This window comes from Oncorhynchus gorbuscha, linkage group LG13, assembly GCF_021184085.1.
Source record: "Oncorhynchus gorbuscha isolate QuinsamMale2020 ecotype Even-year linkage group LG13, OgorEven_v1.0, whole genome shotgun sequence".
Classification (NCBI taxonomy): domain Eukaryota; kingdom Metazoa; phylum Chordata; class Actinopteri; order Salmoniformes; family Salmonidae; genus Oncorhynchus; species Oncorhynchus gorbuscha.
The window spans coordinates 15,501,113-15,523,689 of NC_060185.1; the positions used below are offsets into that span (position 1 = coordinate 15,501,113).

At 47.2% G+C, this 22,577-nt stretch overlaps 1 pseudogene; it reads left to right on the forward strand.

Moving 5' to 3' along the window:
- Positions 1 to 22,577, forward strand: part of LOC123992537 — a 59,882-nt pseudogene that overhangs the window by 10,967 nt on the left and 26,338 nt on the right.

The following is a 22,577-nucleotide window of genomic DNA, read 5'->3' on the forward strand; positions in this document are numbered from 1 at the left end:
CAGCATGCCTCGACAGACAGACAGACAAACAGGCAGACCTACGGGCAGACAGACAGAAAAGAGGAGACACCACAATCAAGCTCTTAAATGTCCCAGCTGATAGTGACTGTAACTGTGGTTACTCCAACAGCAACAGGAAGCTTACTGCAGCCTCTCACCTCTGAGGAGTTGGGACAAGAGGAGGAAACCAACCTAAACTACACACATTACACTGTATTCACTGGGAACACACACACACACACACACACACACACACACACACACACACACACACACACACACACACACACACACACACACACACACACACACACACACACACACACACACACACACACACACACACACACTGTACAAAGTCATACATGATCTATGGTAATAGTTAATGGGTTTGTTCCGGTTCCGGTTGGAGCGAGTGGTCGCATCTGCACGTCGCTCCAACGGGTAACTTTTTCATTATATTTCATTATATCACAACGGTTTGATTTGTCTTATCTTAGCAATTTCTTCTCAGCTAGCTACATAGCCGTCTTTGTATCAAAGATAATTGCGTAATTATCGTATTTCGCCGTCCTAACGTAGTCTTCACTAGCCAGCTAGCTAACGTCCACTGATTAGCTGCACTGGAGAAACTGTTACACTCAACTGAACGACTTCATTAGTTTAGTGTTAGCTAGCTACATAGCTGTCTTTGCTGTCTTCGTATCATCGTATCATCGTATCCAAGATAATTGTGTTGTTTAGGTTTAGAGTGTGTAGTCTTAGAGTGATTATCTTAATTTACCGAGGTTAGCTAGCCAGCTATCTGTCGTCCTTAACGTAGGTGACTCTGCTAGCTAGCCAACAGCTAGCCAACGCTAGCCAACGTCTTCTGTATAGAACTCAACTACCCGGTCGCATTCACAGGTTGTATCACATTTTCACTTCATTTTCATTACAGTACAACGGTTTGATTTGTTTGATCGTAGCTAGCTACTTAGCTAGCTACATAGCCGTCTTTGTATCAAAGATAATTGTGTAGTCTAGAGCGATTTTCTAGGTTCGCTAGCCATCTATTGTCGTTATTTTAACGCAACGTAACGTAAACAACACTGCTAGCTAGCCTGCTAGCCCCCGATTAGCAACACTGCAGAAACTATTACACTCAACGGAACGACTTGATTAGTGTAGTGTCAACAACGCACCCACTGCCAGCTGGCCTACTTCAGCAGTACTGTATCATTTTAATCATTTTAGTCAATAAGATGCTTGCTACGTAGCTTAACTTTCTGAACATTCGAGACGTGTAGTCCACTTGTCATTCCAATCTCCTTTGCATTAGCGTAGCCTCTTCTGTAGCCTGTCAACTATGTGTCTGTTTATCCCTGTTCTCTCCTCTCTGCACAGACCATACAAACGCTCCTCACCGCGTGGCCGCGGCCACCCTACTCTGGTGGTCCCAGCGCGCACGACCCACGTGGAGTTCCAGGTCTCCGGTAGCCTCTGGAACTGCCAATCTGCGGTCAACAAGGCAGAGTTCATCTCAGCCTATGCCTCCCTCCAGTCCCTCGACTTCTTGGCACTGACGGAAACATGGATCACCACAGACAACGCTGCTACTCCTACTGCTCTCTCTTCGTCCACCCACGTGTTCTCGCACACCCCGAGAGCGTCTGGTCAGCGGGGTGGTGGCACCGGGATCCTCATCTCTCCCAAGTGGTCATTCTCTCTTTCTCCCCTTACCCATCTGTCTATCGCCTCCTTTGAATTCCATGCTGTCACAGTTACTAGCCCTTTCAAGCTTAACATCCTTATCATTTATCGCCCTCCAGGTTCCCTCGGAGAGTTCATCAATGAGCTTGATGCCTTGATAAGCTCCTTTCCTGAGGACGGCTCACCTCTCACAGTTCTGGGCGACTTTAACCTCCCCACGTCTACCTTTGACTCTTTCCTCTCTGCCTCCTTCTTTCCACTCCTCTCCTCTTTTGACCTCACCCTCTCACCTTCCCCCCTACTCACAAGGCAGGCAATACGCTCGACCTCATCTTTACTAGATGCTGTTCTTCCACTAACCTCATTGCAACTCCTCCAAGTCTCCGACCACTGCCTTGTATCCTTTTCCCTCTCGCTCTCATCCAACACCTCCCACACTGCCCCTACTCGGATGGTATCGCGCCGTCCCAACCTTCGCTCTCTCTCCCCCGCTACTCTCTCCTCTTCCATCCTATCATCTCTTCCCTCCGCTCAAACCTTCTCCCACCTATCTCCTGATTCTGCCTCCTCAACCCTCCTCTCCTCCCTCTCTGCATCCCTTGACTCTCTATGTCCCCTATCCTCCAGGCCGGCTCGGTCCTCCCCTCCCGCTCCGTGGCTCGATGACTCATTGCGAGCTCACAGAACAGGGCTCCGGGCAGCCGAGCGGAAATGGAGGAAAACTCGCCTCCCTGCGGACCTGGCATCCTTTCACTCCCTCCTCTCTACATTTTCCTCCTCTGTCTCTGCTGCTAAAGCCACTTTCTACCACGCTAAATTCCAAGCATCTGCCTCTAACCCTAGGAAGCTCTTTGCCACCTTCTCCTCCCTCCTGAATCCTCCGCCCCTCCCCCTCCTCCCTCTCTGCAGATGACTTCGTCAACCATTTTGAAAAGAAGGTCGACGACATCCGATCCTCGTTTGCTAAGTCAAACGACACCACTGGTTCTGCTCACACTGCCCTACCCTGTGCTCTGACCTCTTTCTCCCCTCTCTCTCCAGATGAAATCTCGCGTCTTGTGACGGCCGGCCGCCCAACAACCTGCCCGCTTGACCCTATCCCCTCCTCTCTTCTCCAGACCATTTCCGGAGACCTTCTCCCTTACCTCACCTCGCTCATCAACTCATCCCTGACCGTTGGCTACGTCCCTTCCGTCTTCAAGAGAGCGAGAGTTGCACCCCTTCTGAAAAAACCTACACTCGATCCCTCCGATGTCAACAATTACAGACCAGTATCCCTTCTTTCTTTTCTCTCCAAAACTCTTGAACGTGCCGTCCTTGGCCAGCTCTCCCGCTATCTCTCTCTGAATGACCTTCTTGATCCAAATCAGTCAGGTTTCAAGACTAGTCATTCAACTGAGACTGCTCTCCTCTGTATCACGGAGGCGCTCCGCACTGCTAAAGCTAACTCTCTCTCCTCTGCTCTCATCCTTCTAGATCTATCGGCTGCCTTCGATACTGTGAACCATCAGATCCTCCTCTCCACCCTCTCCGAGTTGGGCATCTCCGGCGCGGCCCACGCTTGGATTGCGTCCTACCTGACAGGTCGCTCCTACCAGGTGGCGTGGCGAGAATCTGTCTCCTCACCACGCGCTCTCACCACTGGTGTCCCCCAGGGCTCTGTTCTTGGCCCTCTCCTATTCTCGCTATACACCAAGTCACTTGGCTCTGTCATAACCTCACATGGTCTCTCTTATCATTGCTATGCAGACGACACACAATTAATCTTCTCCTTTCCCCCTTCTGATGACCAGGTGGCGAATCGCATCTCTGCATGTCTGGCAGACATATCAGTGTGGATGACGGATCACCACCTCAAGCTGAACCTCGGCAAGACGGAGCTGCTCTTCCTCCCGGGGAAGGACTGCCCGTTCCATGATCTCGCCATCACGGTTGACAACTCCATTGTGTCCTCCTCCCAGAGCGCCAAGAACCTTGGCGTGATCCTGGACAACACCCTGTCGTTCTCAACTAACATCAAGGCGGTGGCCCGTTCCTGTAGGTTCATGCTCTACAACATCCGCAGAGTACGACCCTGCCTCACACAGGAAGCGGCGCAGGTCCTAATCCAGGCACTTGTCATCTCCCGTCTGGATTACTGCAACTCGCTGTTGGCTGGGCTCCCTGCCTGTGCCATTAAACCCCTTCAACTCATCCAGAACGCCGCAGCCCGTCTGGTGTTCAACCTTCCCAAGTTCTCTCACGTCACCCCGCTCCTCCGTTCTCTCCACTGGCTTCCAGTTGAAGCTCGCATCCGCTACAAGACCATGGTGCTTGCCTACGGAGCTGTGAGGGGAACGGCACCTCAGTACCTCCAGGCTCTGATCAGGCCCTACACCCAAACAAGGGCACTGCGTTCATCCACCTCTGGCCTGCTCGCCTCCCTACCACTGAGGAAGTACAGCTCCCGCTCAGCCCAGTCAAAACTGTTCGCTGCCCTGGCCCCCCAATGGTGGAACAAACTCCCTCACGACGCCAGGACAGCGGAGTCAATCACCACCTTCCGGAGACACCTGAAACCCCACCTCTTTAAGGAATACCTAGGATAGGTTAAGTAATCCCTCTCACCCCACCCCCCCTAAGTTTTAGATGCACTATTGTTAAGTGACTGTCCCACTGGATGTCATAAGGTGAATGCACCAATTTGTAAGTCGCTCTGGATAAGAGCGTCTGCTAAATGACCTAAATGTAAATGTAAATGTATACTCTTTGTAAGTTGTGGATCTTACTTTGACTCTCCTACACACCTTGGGAACGTTTAATGCCCTGACTTAAAAACATTTTGGCCTGTGTGTGTGTGTGTGTAGGATACAGAGGTGTGGCTGGGCTGTTATGAAGCCGTCCGTCTGTCCTGCCGTACATACAGGAAATGGATCAGTTGGGAACACATCCAGGCGTCCCGTGCCACTGCAGTCCCCATTCCAATGTCAGCCAAGAATATCCCTGCCAAGGAAATTCCCACTTCAATCCCAAGTCTCAATTCGACCTGGGCCCAGTTCTCTGGACACAGGGCTCAGGAACATTGTAATTGAAGGAGAGACTGCGACACGAGCTAGAGGGGGAACTATTTCAGACCTGGAACGCTATATCCTAGTCTTAGTGATCAGAGGGGGAACTATTTCAGACCTGGAACGCTATATCCTAGTCTTCGTGATCAGAGGGGGAACTATTTCAGACCTGGAACGCTATATCCTAGTCCAAGTGATCAGAGGGGGAACTATTTCAGACCTGGAACGCTATATCCTAGTCTTAGTGATCAGAGGGGGAACTATTTCAGACCTGGAACGCTATATCCTAGTCTTTGTGATCAGAGGGGGAACTATTTCAGACCTGGAACGCTATATCCTAGTCTTAGTGATCAGAGGGGGAACTATTTCAGACCTGGAACGCTATATCCTAGTCCTAGTGATCAGAGGGGGAACTATTCCTGAGACACAAACCATATGGGGAACTATTTCTGAGACACGAGCCATATGGGAAACTATTCCTGAGACTCTGAGACACGAGCCAGAGGGGGAACTATTCCTGAGACACGAGCCAGATGGGGAACTATTCCTGAGACTGAGACACAAGCCAGATGGGGAACTATTCCTGAGACACGAGCCAGATGGGGAACTATTTCTGAAACACGAGCCAGATGGGGAACTATTTCTGAGACACGAGCCAGATGGGGCACCATTCCAGAGACTCTGAGACACGAGCCAGATGGAGAACTATTCCAGAGACTGTGAGACACGAGCCAGATGGGGAACTATTCCTGAGACACGAGCCAGATGGGGAACTATTTCTGAAACACGAGCCAGATGGGTTACTATTTCTGAGACACGAACAAGATGGAGTACTATTCCAGAGACTGAGACACGAGCCAGATGGGGAACTATTCCTGAGACACGAGCCAGATGGTGAACTATTCCAGAGTCTCTGAGACACGAGCCAGATGGGGAACCATTCCTGAGACACGAGCCAGATGGGGAAAATATTCCTGAGACACGAGCCAGATGGGGAACTATTCCTGAGACTCTGAGACACGAGCCAGATGGGGAAACTATTCCTGAGATTGTGAGACACGAGCCAGATGGAGAACCATTCCAGAGACTGTGAGACACGAGCCAGATGGGGGACCATTCCAGAGACTGTGAGACACGAGCCAGATGGGTACCATTCCAGAGACTGTGAGACACAAGCCAGATGGGGAACCATTCCCGAACCCGGAGAGCTGTATCCCAGTGATCTCGGTTTTAGACACGCAGCGGAATTACAAGTTTCAGGAGATGCTCAGAAACACGGCATTGGAATTAGGTTCTCTAATTCTATAAAATAGACACAGAAGCACACACACCTGATGAACCACATCTCAATTTCCTCTGAAATATTTGTGATTATAACCAAAGGCTTTTCTGCTCTCTCTTTTGTTAATTTGATTGAATGAATCCAGGAGATGGGAGGGGCTAATATATTATGAAGAGGGGTGGGTCTAGGGGAGAAGGAAGAAATGGTGAAACCATCTATTCATTCAAGGTCAAAGTGTGAGATGTCAGGGAGTGCATGACTTTAGGAATGTCCTCTTCAGAACTGGGGTCAGCTGAAGCCACAGAAGAGAGACCACAGGAGTGGCAGCCATCTTAGAAAACGAGAAGCGACAAAAGCCACACTGCTGACAAACTGAGCAAGATGTGGCCACAGCTACATCCAGCCAAACCTCATCACGCGCACACACACACAAACACACATATACATACATGCACACACACACACAAACACACACATACATACATACATGCACACACACGCACAAACACACATACATACATGCACACACATGCATACGTACATATGTAACAGTATAACTTTAGTCTGTCCCCTCGCCCCGACCCGGGCGCGAACCAGGGACTCTCTGCACACACAGACAACAGTCACCCATGAAGCATCGTTACCCATCGCTCCACAAAAGCCGCGGCACACTACTTCAAGGTCTCAAAGCGAGTGACGTCACCGATTGAAACGCTATTAGCGCGCACCACCGCTAACTAGCTAGCCATTCACATCGGTTACACATACACACACACACACACACACACACATACATACATACATACACTAGAGGTCGACTGATTGTGATTTTTCAACGCCCACATCGATACCGATTATTGGAGGACCAAAAATGCCGATACCAATTAATCGGACAATTTTATTATTATTATTTTTTTGCAATAATGACAGTTACAACAATACTGAATGAACACTTATTTTAACTTAATATATCAATAAAATCTATTTAGCCTCAAGTAAATAATGAAACATGTTCAATTTGGTTTAAATAATGCAAAAACAAAGTGTTGAAGAAAGTAAAAGTGCAATATGTGCCATGTAAGAAAGCTAACGTTTAAGTTCCTTGCTCAGAACATGAGAACATATGAAATCTGGTGGTTTCTTTTAACATGAGTCTTCAATATTCCCAGGTAAGAAGTTTTAGGTTGTAGTTATTATAGGAATTGTAGGACTATTTCCCTCTATACCATTTGTATTTCATTAACCTTTGACTATTAGATGTTCTTATAGGCACTTTAGTATTGCCAGTGTAACAGTATAGCTTCCGTCCCTCTCCTCGCTCCTCTCTGGGCTCGAACCAGCAACACAACGACAACAGCCACCATCGAAACAGCGTTACCCATGCAGAGCAAGGGGAACAACTACTAGAAGGCTCAGAGCGAGTGATGTTTGAAATGCTAATTCCTCGCGCTAACTAGCTAGCCATTTCACTTCGGTTTCACCAGCCTCATCTCGGGAATTGATAGGCTTGAAGTCATAAACAGCGCAATGCTTGACACACAACGAAGAGCTGCTGGCAAAACGCACGAGAGTGCTGTTTGAATGAATGTTTACGCGCCTGCTTCTGCCTACCACCGCTCAGTCAGATACTTAGATACTTGTATACTTAGTCAGATCATATGCAACGCAGGACACGCTAGATAAAATCTGGTAATATCATCAACCGTGTGTAGTTAACTAGTGATTATGATCGTTTTTTATAAGATAAGTTTAATGCTAGCTAGCAACTTACCTTGGCTTACTTCATTCACGTAACAGGCAGTCTCCTCGTGGAGTACAACGAGAGAGAGGCAGGTCGTTAATTGCGTTGGACTAGTTAACTGTAAGGTTGCAAGATTGGATCCCCCGAGCTGACAAGGTGAAAATCTGTCGTTCTGCCCCTGAACGAGGCCAGGCAGAACTGAATTTAGCCTCAGTCAATCATGCAACTATTTCAGCAGCCATGTTTGATGCCTAACTGCCTGACTATGACTGTGTCTGAAAACAGAACAACCACCAAGTAATGACATGGCATTCAGCAGGAAATTGAGACCTTGAATTTCCGCAGGCAGCATAAAGATATTGAACCCAACTAAAATGTTTATGATGCATATGATGCAAAAAATATAAATAATTAAAGCTGTCATTCTTCACTTTAACTTTGAAGTACGGAGACAAAACAACAACATTGTCACCATCCCAAATTGTTTTGAGCTCACTAGATATGGTGTATCTATCAATGGGGCCGTGTGATTCATTCCCTAACCTGAGCTCACTGTAGATATGGTGTATCTATCAATGGGGCCGTGTGATTCATTCCCTAACCTGAGCTCATTGTACATCCTTGACAGAGGCTGCTAAGTGTGTCATGCTGTGTTGCTGAGGGAAACGGGGACAGTGTAGCTCTGCACCACTAGTGTCCCTCTTCTGTTTCCATTGTGACATCAGATGTCGTACTCCAACTTGCCGGAGAACTGGATGAAACCACTGACTTGCGAGTTGATGTGATGAGCACCACCGCATGTAGTTTAGAGGGGATATCCTGTCCACTAACTCTATGGCTCTGTGTGTTATCCTGTCCACTAACTCTATGGCTCTGTGTGTTATCCTGTCCACTAACTCTATGGCTCTGTGTGTTATCCTGTCCACTAACTCTATGGCTCTGTGTGTTATCCTGTCCACTAACTCTATGGCTCTGTGTGTTATCCTGTCCACTAACTCTATGGCTCTGTGTGTTATCCTGTCCACTAACTCTATGGCTCTGTGTGTTATCCTGTCCACTAACTCTATGGCTCTGTGTGTTATCCTGTCCACTAACTCTATGGCTCTGTGTGTTATCCTATCCACTAATTCTATGGCTCTGTGTGTTATCCTGTCCACTAACTCTATGGCTCTGTGTGTTATCCTGTCCACTAACTCTATGGCTCTGTGTGTTATCCTGTCCACTAACTCTATGGCTCTGTGTGTTATCCTGTCCACTAACTCTATGGCTCTGTGTTATCCTGTCCACTAACTCTATGGCTCTGTGTGTTATCCTGTCCACTAACTCTATGGCTCTGTGTGTTATCCTGTCCACTAACTCTATGGCTCTGTGTGTTATCCTGTCCACTAACTCTATGGCTCTGTGTGTTATCCTGTCCACTAACTCTATGGCTCTGTGTGTTATCCTGTCCACTAACTCTATGGCTCTGTGTGTTATCCTGTCCACTAACTCTATGGCTCTGTGTGTTATCCTGTCCACTAACTCTATGGCTCTGTGTGTTATCCTGTCCACTAACTCTATGGCTCTGTGTGTTATCCTGTCCACTAACTCTATGGCTCTGTGTGTTATCCTGTCCACTAACTCTATGGCTCTGTGTGTTATCCTGTCCACTAACTCTATGGCTCTGTGTGTTATCCTGTCCACTAACTCTATGGCTCTGTGTGTTATCCTGTCCACTAACTCTATGGCTCTGTGTGTTATCCTGTCCACTAACTCTATGGCTCTGTGTGTTATCCTGTCCACTAACTCTATGGCTCTGTGTGTTATCCTGTCCACTAACTCTATGGCTCTGTGTGTTATCCTGTCCACTAACTCTATGGCTCTGTGTGTTATCCTGTCCACTAACTCTATGGCTCTGTGTGTTATCCTGTCCACTAACTCTACTGGCTCTATGGCTCTGTGTGTTATCCTGTCCACTAACTCTATGGCTCTGTGTGTTATCCTGTCCACTAACTCTATGGCTCTGTGTGTTATCCTGTCCACTAACTCTATGGCTCTGTGTGTTATCCTGTCCACTAACTCTATGGCTCTGTGTGTTATCCTGTCCACTAACTCTATGGCTCTGTGTGTTATCCTGTCCACTAACTCTATGGCTCTGTGTGTTATCCTGTCCACTAACTCTATGGCTCTGTGTGTTATCCTGTCCACTAACTCTATGGCTCTGTGTGTTATCCTGTCCACTAACTCTATGGCTCTGTGTGTTATCCTGTCCACTAACTCTATGGCTCTGTGTGTTATCCTGTCCACTAACTCTATGGCTCTGTGTGTTATCCTGTCCACTAACTCTATGGCTCTGTGTGTTATCCTGTCCACTAACTCTATGGCTCTGTGTGTTATCCTGTCCACTAACTCTATGGCTCTGTGTGTTATCCTGTCCACTAACTCTATGGCTCTGTGTGTGTTATCCTGTCCACTAACTCTATGGCTCTGTGTGTGTTATCCTGTCCACTAACTCTATGGCTCTGTGTGTGTTATCCTGTCCACTAACTCTATGGCTCTGTGTGTTATCCTGTCCACTAACTCTATGGCTCTATGTGTGTTATCCTGTCCACTATAATACTAATTCAATGGCTCTGTGTGTTTGTCTCTCTGACACACCACGAGTGAGGGATGTCACCATGTCATTCCAGTGGAATTTTACCCCAGTGACATCACATAGTCTCTACTGTGTCTCTGTAAGAGATTGTATGTATCTGGTTGGCTTCTCTCTACTCCCCAGTCAGATGAACACTGCACAAGCTGAGAGGGTGGAATATTATCTTGATTGTGCCTCATTAAATCCCCCCCCCCTCCCTCCCCAATAGAAGTCAAAGATAAGACAAGGAGAATGCTGGCAGGGATAATGTACCCCAGATACCTATATTAAAAAATAGAGCACTCGCAGACTTATTCCAGTCACTCTTTTTGTGACTGTTGTGGTTACATGCCTCCTATTTCCCTGTTTCTTTAACCCCAAGGTTTTTCTCAGTGTGGCCAAGCATGACATCATGGGCCCAAAAAAATACTTGACACACTGTGGTGGTGATTTCAGACTTCACCCGAAACCACCGTGGAATGATGCACATGTTTATGCCATCTATTCATTTTGTTGTCTTTTTCAGCCCGCTAACAAAACAAAAACTTGACCGTCAAACAGTGGGCATCATATCCTATGTTTTTCATTGGTCAATCAAAGATGGGGGAGTTTGGCAAAGCCCAATAATTACTGCTTAACACAGCTGACCAGATTTAAATTGTATTTCTCCTTCTCTCCTGTTCTTAACTTCCTATTCCTCTCTATCCTTTGTTTTTTCATTTTCAGTGCCATCTTCTGCGTTTGTGTTGGTTCTTTATTATAGTCCGATGCATTTTTGGAGATTTCAGTTATTTTCAGTTACTTCACACTCTATTCCTCAGTCCATCGCTCTACATCTGCGTGCCTCTCACTTCCTCTCTACATCTGCGTGCCTCTCACTTCCTCTCTACATCTGCATGCCTCTCACTTCCTCTCTACATCTGCATGCCTCTCACTTCCTCTCTACATCTGCGTGCCTCTCATTTCCTCTCTACATCTGCGTGCCTCTCATTTCCTCTCTACATCTGCATGCCTCTCATTGCCTCTCTACATCTGCATGCCTCTCACTTCCTCTCTACATCTGCGTGCCTCTCACTTCCTCTCTACATCTGCATGCCTCTCATTGCCTCTCTACATCTGCATGCCTCTCATTGCCTCTCTACATCTGCGTGCCTCTCACTTCCTCTCTACATCTGCGTGCCTCTCACTTCCTCTCTACATCTGCGTGCCTCTCACTTCCTCTCTACATCTGCATGCCTCTCATTGCCTCTCTACATCTGCATGCCTCTCATTGCCTCTCTACATCTGCATGCCTCTCATTTCCTCTCTACATCTGCGTGTCTCTCATTGCCTCTCTACATCTGCGTGCCTCTCATTTCCTCTCTACATCTGCGTGCCTCTCATTTCCTCTCTACATCTACATGCCTCTCATTTCCTCTCTACATCTGCATGCCTCTCATTTATGTGCATGCCTCTCATTTCCTCTCTACATCTACATGCCTTTCATTTCCTCTCTACATCTACATGCCTTTCATTTCCTCTCTACATCTGCGTGCCTCTCATTTCCTAAACATCCTCATGCCTCTCATTTCCTCTCTACATCTGCATGCCTCTCATTTATGTGCATGCCTCTCATTTCCTCTCTACATCTGCGTGCCTCTCATTTCCATTCTACATCTGCGTGCCTCTCATTTCCTCTCTACATCTGCGTGCCTCTCACTTCCTCTCTACATCTGCGTGCCTCTCACTTCCTCTCTACATCTGCGTGCCTCTCACTTCCTCTCTACATCTGCGTGCCTCTCATTTCCTCTCTACATCTGCATGCCTCTCACTTCCTAAACATCTGCATGCCTCTCATTTCCTCTCTACATCTGCATGCCTCTCACTTCCTAAACATCTGCATGCCTCATTGCCTCTCTACATCTGCATGCCTCTCACTTCCTAAACATCTGCATGCCTCTCACTTCCTCTCTACATCTGCGTGCCTGTCATTTCCTCTCTACATCTGCGTGCCTGTCATTTCCTCTCTACATCTGCGTGCCTCTCATTTCCTCTCTACATCTGCGTGCCTCATTGCCTCTCTACATCTGCGTGCCTCTCATTTCCTCTCTACATCTGCATGCCTCTCATTTCCTCTCTACATCTGCGTGCCTCTCACTTCCTCTCTACATCTGCATGCCTCTCATTTCCTCTACATCTGCGTGCCTCTCATTTCCATTCTACATCTGCGTGCCTCTCATTTCCTCTCTACATCTGCGTGCCTCTCACTTCCTCTCTACATCTGCGTGCCTCTCACTTCCTCTCTACATCTGCGTGCCTCTCACTTCCTCTCTACATCTGCGTGCCTCTCATTTCCTCTCTACATCTACATGCCTCTCACTTCCTAAACATCTGCATGCCTCTCATTTCCTCTCTACATCTGCATGCTTCTCATTTCCTCTCTACATCTGCATGCCTCTCATTTCCTCTCTACATCTGCGTGCCTCTCATTTCCTCTCTACATCTGCGTGCCTCTCTGCCTCTACATCTGCGTGCCTCTCATTTCCTCTCTACATCTGCGTGCCTCTCATTTCCTCTCTACATCTGCATGCCTCTCATTTCCTCTCTACATCTGCATGCCTGAATGAGTGAATTGGTTAGCGGGATGGAACAGAGAGGAGAGACTGAGAAAGGGGTAGTGAGCGGGATAGAAGAGGGATGGGGGAGAGAGGAGGAGAGAGAGAGAGGAGGGATGGAAGAGAGAGGGAAAGAGGAGGGATGGAAGAGTCAGAGAGGAGGGATGGAAGAGAGAGAGAGGGGAGGGATGGAAGAGGGAGAGAGGGGAGGGATGGAAGAGAGGGGCGGGAGAGGAGAGGGAGGGATGGAAGAGAGGGGAGGGAGGGGGAGAGAGGAGGGATGGAAGAGGGGGAGGGGGAGAGAAAGGAGGAATGGAAGAGGGGGAGGGGGAGGGAATGGAAGAGAGAGAGAGGGGAGGGAATGGAAGAGAGAGAGAGAGGGGAGGGAATGGGAGAGAGAGAGAGAGAGGGGGGGAGGGATGGAAGAGAGGGGAGAGAGAGAGGGGAGGGATGGAAGAGAGGGGAGGGAGAGAGGAGGGATGGAAGAGAGAGGAGGGAGAGAGAGGAGGGAGGGAGGGAGAGGGAGGGATGTGAGAGAGAGGAGGGATGGAAAGAGAGGAGAGAGAGGAGGGAGGGGAGAGGAGGGATGGAAGAGAGGGGGAGAGAGGAGGGAGGGAAGAGAGAGGGGGAGGGAGAGAGAGGAGGGAGGGAAGAGAGAGGGGGAGAGAGGAGGGAGGGAAGAGAGAGGGGGGAGGGAGGGAGAGAGGAGGGAGGGAAGAGAGAGGGGGGAGACGAAGTGGAAAACATTTAGGTCAATGTTCTCTGGTTTCACTCCTGGAAACCATTCAAAGGATTCTCTTGATCAGAGCTTGATGATTGGTGGATTACTTTCATCTGGGGTGTTGGTGCTGGACTGCAGCAGACATGTTCACACCCCATGGTTCCTAAAAGGACGCTCCCAAATCATTCCAATTTGTTACTTGACAAGTTCCAAAACAGCAACTGTTAATTGCTTGTCCGGTTTTGTTCCTTCTCGTGGTTTTATTGATCAGGAGGTTTTTCTCAAGCTGTCCCAAAGCCACAGCTTCTTAAGGCAGAGGAGCAATATGCTTGGCCAACGACCTGTAATTAGCCTACATCCAACCCCTTTAACCAAGGGTTTAAATATCACGCCTTATCTGCTAATGTAAACCTGTCTCTGTCGACCTCTCCTCTTTCTCTCTCTGTCCTTCTCTCTCTCTATCCAGCTTTCCCTCTCTCTCGCTCACCCTCAGTTTAGAGAGGCAACTCCTCTCATCATTTTTGTTGTTTGAAGTGGTGTTTTTTAAAACTCTCAGATGGTCGTTCTCCCTCTCAGTTTATCGTTCTCCCTCTCAGATGGTCGTTCTCCCTCTGATGGTCGTTCTCCCCCTCAGTTTATCTTTCTCCCTCTCAGATGGTCGTTCTCCCTCTGATGGTCGTTCTCCCCCTCAGTTTATCTTTCTCCCTCTCAGATGTCGTTCTCCCTCTCAGTTTATCTTTCTCCCTCTCAGTTTATCTTTCTCCCTCTCAGATGTCGTTCTCCCCCTCAGTTTATCTTTCTCCCTCTCAGATGTCGTTCTCCCCCTCAGTTTATCTTTCTCCCTCTCAGATGGTCGTTCTCCCTCTCAGATGGTCGTTCTCCCTCTCAGATGGTCGTTCTCCCTCTCAGTTTATCTTTCTCCCTCTCAGTTTATCTTTCTCCCTCTCAGTTTATCGTTCTCCCCCTCAGATGGTCGTTCTCCCTCTCAGTTTATCTTTCTCCCTCTCAGATGGTCGTTCTCCCTCTCAGTTTATCGTTCTCCCTCTCAGATGGTCTTTCTCCCTCTCAGTTTATCTTTCTCCCTCTCAGTTTATCGTTCTCCCTCTCAGTTTATCGTTCTCCCTCTCAGTTTATCTTTCTCCCTCTCAGATGGTCGTTCTCCCTCTCAGATGGTCGTTCTCCCTCTCAGTTTATCGTTCTCCCTCTCAGATGGTCTTTCTCCCTCTCAGATGGTCGTTCTCCCTCTCAGATGGTCTTTCTCCCTCTCAGATGGTCGTTCTCCCTCTCAGATGGTCGTTCTCCCTCTCAGTTTATCGTTCTCCCCCTCAGATGGTCGTTCTCCCTCTCAGTTTATCTTTCTCCCTCTCAGATGGTCGTTCTCCCTCTCAGTTTATCGTTCTCCCTCTCAGATGGTCTTTCTCCCTCTCAGTTTATCTTTCTCCCTCTCAGTTTATCGTTCTCCCTCTCAGTTTATCGTTCTCCCTCTCAGTTTATCTTTCTCCCTCTCAGATGGTCGTTCTCCCTCTCAGATGGTCGTTCTCCCTCTCAGATGGTCGTTCTCCCTCTCAGTTTATCGTTCTCCCTCTCAGATGGTCGTTCTCCCTCTCAGATGGTCGTTCTCCCTCTCAGTTTATCGTTCTCCCTCTCAGATGGTCGTTCTCCCTCTCAGTTTATCGTTCTCCCTCTCAGATGGTCGTTCTCCCTCTCAGTTTATCGTTCTCCCTCTCAGATGGTCGTTCTCTCTCTCAGTTTATCGTTCTCCCTCTCAGATGGTCGTTCTCCCTCTCAGATGGTCGTTCTCCCTCTCAGATGGTCGTTCTCCCTCTCAGATGGTCGTTCTCCCTCTCCCTGAAATGATTCCCCGGAACCCTGTCATTTGCCACAGCCGCCATGTTTAGGTCCTCAGGCGAAAAATCTGAAACTCAAATGTTGTATGTGAAAATGTTTTGTATTTGTGGGTACTAAGAGATCGTTGGTCGTTGGTTCAGAGGCATGAATCTGCAGAGGTTGTTTCTGGAAGTGTGTGAGACTGGGAGGATGGGAGTGCTTTCCAGACCTGTGTTAAGTTACAGCCGAGACACACACACCCCCCACTGCCCTCAGTTTAGTCATGGTACACAGATGTAAATATCCAACTGTTTACTAGGACTGTGTAGAGCAGATGAATATATTAAACTGTTTACTAGGACTGTGTAGAGCAGATGAATATATTAAACTGTTTAGTAGGACTGTGTAGAGCAGATGAATATATTAAACTGTTTAGTAGGACTGTGTAGAGCAGATGAATATATTAAACTGTTTAGTAGGACTGTGTAGAGCAGATGAATATATTAAACTGTTTAGTAGGACTGTGTAGAGCAGATGAATATATTAAACTGTTTACTAGGACTGTGTAGAGCAGATGAATATATTAAACTGTTTACTAGGACTGTGTAGAGCAGATGAATATATTAAACTGTTTAGTAGGACTGTGTAGAGCAGATGAATATATTAAACTGTTTAGTAGGACTGTGTAGAGCAGATGAATATATTAAACTGTTTAGTAGGACTGTGTAGAGCAGATGAATATATTAAACTGTTTACTAGGACTGTGTAGAGCAGATGAATATATTAAACTGTTTACTAGGACTGTGTAGAGCAGATGAATATATTAAACTGTTTAGTAGGACTGTGTAGAGAAGATGAATATATTAAACTGTTTACTAGGACTGTGTAGAGCAGTAAGGAATGGCATACAAAGGCATTCATCATTCAAATCACCAGGTGTGTGTGTGTTTAAGGTGAGCCCAGTACTGGACAGTGTGATGTTGACCCCAGACCACACAGCAAAACATATTAGTTAGTGTCACCGGTCATAACCAATACTTTACCCTGTCTAATCACTGTGTGTGTGTGTGTGTGTGTGTGTGTGTGTGTGTGTGTGTGTGTGTGTGTGTGTGTGTGTGTGTGTGTGTGTGTGTGTGTGTGTGTGTGTGTGTGTGTGTGTGTGTGTGTGTGTGTGTGTGTGTGTGTGTGTGTGTGTGTGTGTGTGTGTACGTGAGCAGAGGGTGCTGGAGAGCATATAGGGGCAGGGCCAGTGAGCAGGAAGGGGTGTGGCTGGTGAGAGGGACAGTATAAATGATGACAGTTATTTAGTCACAGGTACACTACAGCCAGCCTAGCCTAAGAGAGAGAATAATAAGTGTGTATGTACATGTATGTGTGTGTGTTCAAAGAGAGTGAGAGAGAGCGTGTGTGTGTGCCACTCTGAGTGTTCTGTAGGGCTAGGCAGTGTAAGGTGTGTGCAAGTTCACTTTGCTTGTGTCACGGACCTCTCTGCCCAACTGAGAGAACAGTGTGTGTGTGTCTGGTAGAAAGAGAGAGACCCAAACAGTGTATGTATTTCCTTGACTCAGCATTGTAGCATCATCCGTAGCATCCTCAGTCTGTTGCCAGGGCAACTGAGTCCAAGTCCACTGCCAGTCTGGGGTGAGTTTGCCCACACTCTGTGTCTCTCTCTCTCTCTCTCTCTCTCTCTCTCTCTCTCTCTCTCTCTCTCTCTCTCTCTCTCTCTCTCTCTCTCTCTCTCTCTCTGTGTCTCTCTGTGTGTGTTTAAAACTGTGATTTAGGGGCAGTTTTATTGACCACAGAGAGGAGAGGAATCCTCTGAAAGTTAATTGTTCCTTTATTTAGCTGCTGGACAACTTTCCACTTTGTCTCAGTGGAACAGCACAGAGAAGGAGGGAGAGAGAGCGTTGCAGAGAGAGGGGAGGGAGGGGGAGGGAGGGAGAGGGAAGGAGGGAGAGAGAGAGCGTTGCAGAGGGGAGGGAGAGAGAAGGGGAAGGAGAGAGAGAGCGTTGCAGAAGGGAGGGAGAGAGAAGGGGAAGGAGGGAGAGAGAGCGTTGCAGAGAGGAGAGAGAGAGAGGAAAGGGGGGAGAGAGAGTTGCAGAGAGAGGGAAGGAGGGAGAGAGAGCGTTGCAGAGAGGAGAGAGAGAGGGGGAAGGAGGGAGAGAGAGAGAGTTGCAGAGAGGAGAGGGAGAGGGAAGGAGGGAGAGAGAGAGAGTTGCAGAGCGAGGGAACGAGGAAGAGAGAGAGCGTTGCAGAGAGGAGAGAGAGAGAGAGGGAAGGAGGGAGAGAGAGAGAGTTGTAGAGCGAGGGAAGGAGGGAGAGAGAGCGTTGCACAGAGGAGGGAGAGAGAGAGAGAGGGAAGGAGGGAGAGAGAGAGCGTTGCACAGAGAGGGAAGGAGGGAGAGAGGCCAAATGGAGCTCCGTACCACAATGCAGGGGGCTCTGTGTAGCTCCATAGCGCTCCATATCGCACCGTATATCTACGTATAGCTCCAAATACATTTTCTATAGGATTGAGGGCTTTGTGATGGCCACTCCACTCTAAGGTTGCGAGATCGAATCCCTGAGCTGCCAAGGTAAAAATCTTGTTCTGCCCCTGAACAAGGCAGTTAACCCACTGGTCCTAGGCCGTCATTGAAAATAAGAGTTTGTTCTTAACTGACCTGCCTAGTTAAATAACGGTAAAATAAATAAAAAATACCTTGACTTTGTTGTCCTTAAGTCATTTTGCCACAACTTTAGAAGTATGCTTGGGGTCATTGTCCATCTCTTGGTCATTGTCCATCTCTTGAAACGCGTCTCCTTCCTAAGCGGTATGACGGCTGCGTGGTCCCATGGTGTTTATACTTGCGTACTATTGTTTGTACAGATGAACGTAATACCTTCAGCCGTTTGGAAATTGCTCCCAAAGATAAACCAGCGTTGTGGAGATCTTGGCTGATTTATTTTGAGTTTCCCATGATGTCAAGCAAAGAGGCACTGAGCTTGAAGGTACATTCACAGGTACACCTCCAATTGACTCAAATGATGTCAATTAGCCTATCAGAAGCTTCTAAAGCCATGACATCATATTCAGGAATTTTCCAAGCTGTTTAAAGGCACAGTCAACTTAGTGTTTGTAAACTTCTGACCCACTGGAATTGTGATACAGTGAAATTATAAGTGAAATAATCTGTCTGTAAACAATTGTTGGAAAAATGACTTGTGTCATGCAAAGTAGATGTCCTAACCAACTTGCCAAAACTATAGTTTGTTAACAAGAAATTTGTGGAGTGGTTGAAAAACGAGTTTTAATGACTCCAACCTAAGTGTATGTAAACTTCCCACTTCAACTGTAATTATATGATGTATTCTTAGAAACCTCCATGACCAAACTATCTATTTGTGGCTCTGCTGTCACCTCTGAATATCTCTTTGTGTCACTGTCTGACCTGTGACCACTGTCCATGAACACTGGCTGTTACCTCAATACTATTTACCAGCCTGTAACTGTCTCTCAGTCATTGTTGTGACAGTATTTATTATGTCAGGTTATTACTGTAATGATTCAGGAGTGTGTTATGTCAGGTTATTACTGTAATGATTCAGGAGTGTGTTATGTTGGGTTATTACTGTAATGATTCAGGAGTGTGTTATGTCAGGTTATTACTGTAATGATTCAGGAGTGTGCTATGTTGGGTTATTACTGTAATGATTCAGGAGTGTGTTATGTCAGGTTATTACTGTAATGATTCAGGAGTGTGTTATGTTGGGTTATTACTGTAATGATTCAGGAGTGTGTTATGTCGGGTTATTACTGTAATGTTTCAGGAGTGTGTTATGTCAGGTTATTACTGTAATGTTTCAGGAGTGTGTTATGTCAGGTTATTACTGTAATGATTCAGGAGTGTGTTATGTCAGGTTATTACTGTAATGATTCAGGAGTGTGTTATGTCAGGTTGTTGCTGTAATGATTCAGGAGTGTGTTATGTCAGGTTATTACTGTAATGATTCAGGAGTGTGTTATGTTAGGTTGTTGCTGTAAACAGCAAGTAATGCAGATGTAGAAGCACGGTGACTAGGAAAAACTCCCTAGAAAGGCATTAACCTAGGAAGAACCTAGAGAGGAACCAGGCTCTGAGGGGTGGCCAGTCCTCTTCTGGCTGTGCTGGGTGGAGATTAAAACAGAACATGGCCAAGCTGTTCAAATGTTCATAGATGACCAGCAGGGTCAAATAATAATAATCACAGTGGTTGTAGAGGATGCAACAGGTCAGCACCTCAGGAGTAAATGTCAGTTGGCTTTTCATAGCCGATCATTCAGAGTTAGAGACATCAGGTGCGGTAGAGAGAGAGTCAAAAACAGCAGGTCTGGGACAAGGTAGCACGTCCGGTGAACAGGTCAGTGTTCCATACCACAGGCAGAACATTTGAAACTGGAGCAGCAGCACGGCCAGGTGGACTGGGGACAGTAAGGAGTCATCAGGCCAGGTAGTCCTGAGGCATGGTCCTTGGGCTCCAGTCCTCCGGGAGGGAGAGAGAATTAGAGGGATCCTACTTAAATTGACACAGGACACCGGATAAGACAGGAGAAGTACTCCAGATATAACAGATTCACCCCAGCCTCCTGACACATGTTGAATCACGCTTTAGTCAGAGGTCTATCTCCTCAGGCAAAACCAGACTTCTTGATTATGCATTCGATTTCCTCCCTGACTATAGCTCACCCGTTGTCCCATGATCCTCTCTGTTCTAGATCATATGTTCATAGAAGAATACCTGGAAGAAGATGAGGAACCACCTTTGCTGCTCAGCTCTTGTCCTTCTCACGGTGTGTGTGTGTGTGTGTGTGTGTGTGTGTGTGTGTGTGTGTGTGTGTGTGTGTGTGTGTGTGTGTGTGTGTGTGTGTGTGTGTGTGTGTGTGTGTGTGTGTGTGTGTGTGTGTGTGTGTGTGTGTGTGTGTGTGGCTCAGCTCTTGTCCTTCTCACGGTGTGTGTGTGGCTCAGCTCTTGTCCTTCTCACGGTGTGTGTGTGTGGCTCAGCTCTTGTCCTTCTCACGGTGTGTGTGGCTCAGCTCTTGTCCTTCTCACGGTGTGTGTGTGTAATTATTTGTGTCACTGATCTGTGTGTGTATTCCAGGTGTTTGGCACTGGAGGGACTGTAGCCGTGCAGTGTCGGTGGGGGGAGGGGTGTGTGTGTCTGGAGTGCCCCAGTGGCCAAGAGCCAATCAAGGTAGGACAGAAGTTCTAACATAACTCACCTCTCATTACCCTGTCATCATAACTCACCTCTCATTACCCTGTCATCCTAACTCACCTCTCATTACCCTGTCCTCCTAACTCACCTCTCATTACCCTGTCATCCTAACTCACCTCTCATTACCCTGTCATCCTAACTCACCTCTCATTTTCCTAACTCACCTCTCATTACCCTGTCATCCTAACTCACCTCTCATTTTCCTAACTCACCTCTCATTACCCTGTCATCCTAACTCGCCTCTCATTACCCTGTCATCCTAACTCGCCTCTCATTACCCTGTCATCCTAACTCGCCTCTCATTACCCTGTCATCCTAACTCGCCTCTCATTACCCTGTCATCCTAACTCACCTCTCATTACCCTGTCATCCTAACTCACCTCTCATTACCCAGTCATCCTTACTCACCTCTCATTACCCTGTCATCCTAACTCACCTCTCATTACCCTGTCCTCCTAACTCACCTCTCATTACCCTGTCCTCCTAACTCACCTCTCATTACCCTGTCATCCTAACTCACCTCTCATTACCCTGTCATCCTTACTCACCTCTCAGTACCCTGTCATCCTTACTCACCTCTCAGTACCCTGTCATCCTAACTCACCTCTCATTACCCTGTCATCCTAACTCACCTCTCATTACCCTGTCCTCCTAACTCACCTCTCATTACCCTGTCCTCCTAACTCACCTCTCATTACCCTGTCATCCTTACTCACCTCTCATTACCCTGTCCTCCTCACTCACCTCTCATTATCCTGTCATCCTTACTCACCTCTCATTACCCTGTCATCCTAACTCACCTCTCATTACCCTGTCATCCTAACTCACCTCTCATTACCCTGTCATCCTAACTCACCTCTCATTACCCTGTCATCCTTACTCACCTCTCATTACCCTGTCATCCTAACTCACCTCTCATTACCCTGTCCTCCTAACTCACCTCTCATTACCCTGTCCTCCTAACTCACCTCTCATTACCCTGTCCTCCTAACTCACCTCTCATTACCCTGTCCTCCTAACTCACCTCCCATTACCCTGTCCTCCTAACTCACCTCTCATTACCCTGTCCTCCTAACTCACCTCCCATTACCCTGTCATCCTAACTCACCTCCCATTACCCTGTCCTCCTAACTCACCTCTCATTACCCTGTCATCCTAAATGTTTTTATAACTCACTTGTCACTATACAGGCCAAACCCCCCACCCTCTCTTCCACTACATTACCACCGTCAATCCCTCTGTCAACAGAGGCCACCTCTACCTCTCCACTTTCTCCTCCTTCTCACTACATGGAAGTTGTGTTTCTCCCCACTGGGAACAGATGTCAATTCAACGTCTACTCCACGTTGGTTCAACGTAGTTTCATTGAAATGATGGTGAAACAACTTTGAAACAACTTTTCCCAGTGGGTCTGCTCTTATTCTATATATGACCAATATGCAGATGTAGGATCTTAATTTGATCACTCTTTTGTTGCTGAGAATTGTCCTCCTCATCTGGAAGAACAGATGAGTTTTGGGATTAACATCAATTCACGGAAAACCAACGTTAACACATGGTTATATTGACCGCATTCTTTTGTCCAGCTAATAGACAAACCACCAATGAAGCAACATCATGGACGATACGTTAAAATCCTGTTGCTGCAGGATTGTTTTGCCACGACAGCACTGGTCAAATTAAGATCCCACATTTGTACTATGTTTTTGTTAATTTGTTGATACATGCCTAATATATATATACAGTTGAAGTCAGAGGTTTACATAAACTTAGTTTGGAGTCATTAAAACTCAATTTTCAATCACCCCACAAATTTATTGTTAA